Below are 5,024 nucleotides of genomic sequence, written 5' to 3' on the forward strand. Positions count from 1 at the left end.
GGCTCAGTTTTTCTATGTATCTTGCTCTGTTGAACGGCAAAAGTGACTTTACTAGGCTATACTATATTAACATCATGCTGTCAGCCGCGCCCCCAGCTATCACAAGACCCGACCAAGTCCATGGTTACACACCTAAATGTAGACCAAGAGCTAATCTTACCTACTATAGTTAAACTATCTATGTAATATTACTCCTCTCTGTCATTAGTGATAACTAACCCTTAAACATGGCCGAATTTGAAAAATAAATCACTTACCTGAGACGATGAGTGAGCGCGTGGAAGGAGGGTGGTCTTAATGCTTTAGATTTTAATATCATTAACCAGACTTTCAAAATTAACTGGATCAAGAATGGTTTATCTAATAATGAGTTACCCTGGTTTTGGATCCCTAACCTATTCTTCAAACGTTGTGGTGGCCTTAAATTTTTATTGTCCTGTAACTTTAAGTGTAGTAAGTTACCTATTAAACTGTCACATTTTCATAAACAAGCCCTAGAATCCTGGAAGATTGCTTTTAAACATAATTTCTCCCCGCACACGTGTATTCTTTGGAACAATGAAAATATATTGTCTGGTAACAAATCACTCTGTTTCATTGAATGGGTGAATCAAAATATCTTTTTTTGTTTCCGATTTGTTCAATTCTGATGGGGACCTTCTTTCTTTTTCTGATTTTGTGTTTTTGAAAGGTGCATCAATCTCACTAAGATATTTTAATAAGGTGACAATGTATCACTGTCAGTTTAAAAACTTTGTGTTATGTGTCATTTATGTTATGGCTGTGTAAACAACCATTTTCCTACACTTGCATTTAATGGTGTTTATGTATTAGATAAAAAATGCAATAACTTTTTTTTATTAGAAATGCTCTTTCTTCAACTCCAGGATGACCCTCTAAAGCACAATCTAAATGGAGGATGTGTTATCCAAACTCTGAATTAAAAAAACTTATGGACCTTTCCTCACAGGCTATTTATCCCAAATGAAATTAAAGAACTCCATTTCAAAATTTCTCATAGATACTACCCTTGCAATTTATTTTTGAGCAGATTTTCTGAGAATATAATTGCTTTTAAACATAATTTCTCCCCGCACACGTGTATTCTTTGGAACAATTAAAATATATTGTCTGCTAACAAATCACTCTGTTTCATTGAATGGGTGAATCAAAATATCTTTTTTTGTTTCCGATTTGTTCAATTCTGATGGGGACCTTCTTTCTTTTTCTGATTTTGTGTTTTTGAAAGGTGCATCAATCTCACTAAGATATTTTAATAAGGTGACAATGTATCACTGTCAGTTTAAAAACTTTGTGTTATGTGTCATTTATGTTATGGCTGTGTAAACAACCATTTTCCTACACTTGCATTTAATGGTGTTTATGTATTAGATAAAAAATGCAATAACTTTTTTTATTAGAAATGCTCTTTCTTCAACTCCAGGATGACCCTCTAAAGCACAATCTAAATGGAGGATGTGTTATCCAAACTCTGAATTAAAAAAACTTATGGACCTTTCCTCAGAGTTGTTGTGAAAACAAGCGTTGTGTCTGTAAACTGTCATAGTCGTACATTTTGGAGTTGTACGGGGAAGTCGTGGCCTAATGGTTAGAGAGTCGGACTCATAACCCAAAGGTTGTGGGTTCGAGTCTCGTACCGGCAACGAAATATTGTAGGTGGGGGGAGTGAATGTACCTTCAATACCTCTCTCCCACCTTCAATAGCACGACAAGGTGCCTTTGAGCAAGGCACCAAATCCCCAACTGCTCCCCGGGCGCCGCAGCATAAATGGCTGCCCACTGCTCCGGGTGTGTGTTCACGGTTTGTGTGTGTTCACTGCTGTGTGTGTGCACTTTGGATGGGTAAATGCAGAGCACTAATTCCGAGTATGGGTCACCATACTTGGCCACATGTCACTTCACTTTCAGGCTATTTATCCCCAATGAAATTAAAGAACTCCATTTCAAAATTGCTCATAGATACTACCCTGGTCATTTATTTTTGAGCAGATTTTCTGAGAATATATCCACAATGTGTTCACTTTGTAATACTGATGAAGAATCTATTCTACATATGTTTTATCATTGGCCATTCACCAAGTATTTTTGGTCAGACGTTACAATGTAAATTTTTTCCTGCTGTAACATAATGATAGAAATAACAGAATCTATCATTTGTTTTGTCAGATTTTCATTCCAAGGACATTAATCTGGAACATATTGTTTTATTGCTTTGTCTTCTGGGTAAATTTCACCTTCATAAAGCCAGAACCATTCATTGCAAACCTAACTTTAGAATGTTTTCATCTGATATAAAGGCCCTTTTTACTTCTAAGAATGTCAAATCCTTTGAACTCAAAGGCTTCTAAAACTTTTAACATTCTTGAGTCTATTGTAAGCTATCTTTAAAAGACTTTCCTTTTTTTTTTTTTTTCTTCTTTATCATTGGTATATTTTGATAATTTGTGTAGCTTGTCTAACTTCATGTGATGTTCGTTAGCACCACGTTACTTCATAACTGTTGCTATTCTTTCAATTCAATAAAAAAAAATAAAAAAAAAGAGTGAGCGCTTGGCTGCTGATCCGCCATTTTGGCGCCAGTGGTTTAAAACTGTGGCACTTCGTGGAATCGATTCATCTTCCCTCGGATAGTAATGCCTGTGACAATGATGACGTATTTTTGACAGTCGTTTCGCACACCGCACTTCGTGGTCGCAGTACAGGAAAGGGTGTAAACGTTTATCCGCCCTGATGCGTCCCTGATACTCAACTAACAAGTGATCAGTCTGGGATATGTAATGGGAAAGTTCACCAGGAGAAAACAATATCAGAGAAATTGACCTTTAACAAGGCAAAATGCAGTTTCATTGTCAAAAATATTTTTGGCTTGCAAATGTTCTCACCTCACCCACCATTGGCTAGTGTAGGAAAAAGTTAATTTTGGACTCTGCCTTCGAGACAGAGCACATTGAACCTGCTTCTTAAGATCTGCTCCCGGCAAGCCACCTATTCCCCAATAACATCAAACACAATTAATTATTCATCCTAAAAGTCCAGCCACAAAGTGCTGTGCTCTTGCTCTTCAGCCATCCATTGGGACTTTGAGCTGTGCTTTTGTGTCTCTCTGTCTATAACACCTGCCTTCGAGACAGAGCACATTGAACCTGCTTCTTAAGATCTGCTCCCGGCAAGCCACCTATTCCCCAATAACATCAAACACAATTAATTATTCATCCTAAAAGTCCAGCCACAAAGTGCTGTTGCTCTTGCTCTTCAGCCATCCATTGGGACTTTGAGCTGTGCTTTTGTGTCTCTCTGTCTATAACAGTAGAGATCTAGTTCTTTGACACTTGTAAGGCTGATGTGTGTTATTTTGTTATATTTAGGACACGTTTTCATTAATATTTAATTGAAAGCCGTTTCATCAAGCGACATCCTTCTTCTGACATGTATTAGTTGTAATCTAGGACTGTTGTTGCATATACAAACTGACTTTCAGATAAAGTGTTCACTTTTGAATGCAAGAAACTAAACATTGTTTGAAAGGCTAACATTGTAGGCCTCAAGGTAGAAAATACACTACAACATTTAAACCACTGACAGGTGAAGTGCATGAATAACATTGATTCAAGAATGGCAGTTCTTGCATTTCATGTGTTGGAATAAGGAAAAATGGGCAAGCGAAAATATCTTGGGCCCTGTTTATTCCTGGTATTAAAGATGTATTTTTTGGTGATCCAATGATAAATGGGCAATGCTAAATACAGGTGTCTGAAAAGTTTGTCCACTTTCGACTGCTTCCAGAAGTAGTTGAAAAAGCATTCAACTGGATTACTTTCATATTGTAGATGCTCATGTGGTCAAATGCGTTCGAACAGCCTCCTTTCTGCTTACTGGCTTAATTCTTTAACATTATGGGATGTATTGTTGAAGCGCGCTAGCCAGACGGAATTTAAAGTTTGCAGGCTGAAACAGTATGTTTTTTGTTTGAAGGCGAAAAAATGGAAAATCACAGTGTTTCTTACCAGTCCTGATTCTAACACAAATCCATGGCCTTCGGCATAGTTTTATAGGTATCAGAGCACATACAAAAGCAGGATAATGCACCTGCCACACTGCAAAAAAAAAATTTCAGGAATGATTTGAGGAACATTACAAAGAGTTCAATGTGTTGCCTTGGCCTACAAAGTGCCCAGATCTCAGTTTGATTGAGCATCTATGGCAGGGGTGCCCAAACTCGGTCCTGGAGGGCCGGTGTCGTGAAGAGTTTAGCTCCAACCTCAATTAAACACACCTGAACCAGCTAACAAGCCAAGCAACTCCACTCCAACGGTCACAGACGTCTCTTTCCTTAACGAGCTAAATGACTTTTATGCTCGCTTCGACAGTGACAGCAAGGAGACGGCCACCGTATCACACTCTCAGCAGACCACCAACCCCTCAAACTCACCTCCACAGATGTCTACACCGCATTGAGCCAGATCAACGCACGCAAGGCTGCTGGCCCCGACGGCATTCCTGGACGTGTGCTTAGGGCATGTGCAGAGCAGCTCGCAGGGGTCTTCACAGACATCTTCAACCTGACCCTCACCCAAGCAACTGTGCCAACATGCTTTAAGTCCACATTGTAGCGTCTGGACCACCCAAACACACAATATATATTTTGTTAGCTAGATTTAACAAATACTCTGTAACACCCCAGGAACAGGCCCCTGATTCCATGGTAACCCTGACACCCGATCCATTTACGACCTCCTGGAATTTAGGTGAAGAAAATCCCCTTCCTTGCCCATAAGGAAAATCCACAAGGAATGGACTTTTCTACTAATTAATTCATAGGAAAACCTTTCTTTGAATGAACAGTGTATCCTTCAGGTCATTGGGTATATTATTGTCATCGTGTATTTTGTCTTTGATATTTTTAGACTATTTTAGGCATGCTTGTGAGGGAACCCATTCCTGTCATCCTTTCACTATAAGTAACTCTACCATGTTTAGTATCTATGAATTCGTATTCGGATGAT

General features: G+C 38.7%; 1 long non-coding RNA gene across 1 annotated transcript in view; it reads right to left on the reverse strand.

Annotated features, from left to right (window-relative positions):
- LOC107568981 (uncharacterized) overlaps positions 1-723 on the reverse strand; it is an 8,693-nt gene extending 7,970 nt beyond the window's left edge. Inside the window, exon 1 of the long non-coding RNA XR_001606839.1 lies at positions 478-723. This is a non-coding gene — a long non-coding RNA (uncharacterized lncRNA). The remainder of the gene's footprint in view (positions 1-477) is intronic.
- Positions 724-5,024: the final 4,301 nt, after the last annotated feature.

This window comes from Sinocyclocheilus grahami, unplaced genomic scaffold (assembly GCF_001515645.1).
Source record: "Sinocyclocheilus grahami isolate Dianchi unplaced genomic scaffold, SAMN03320097.WGS_v1.1 scaffold1298.1, whole genome shotgun sequence".
Lineage (NCBI taxonomy): Eukaryota > Metazoa > Chordata > Actinopteri > Cypriniformes > Cyprinidae > Sinocyclocheilus > Sinocyclocheilus grahami.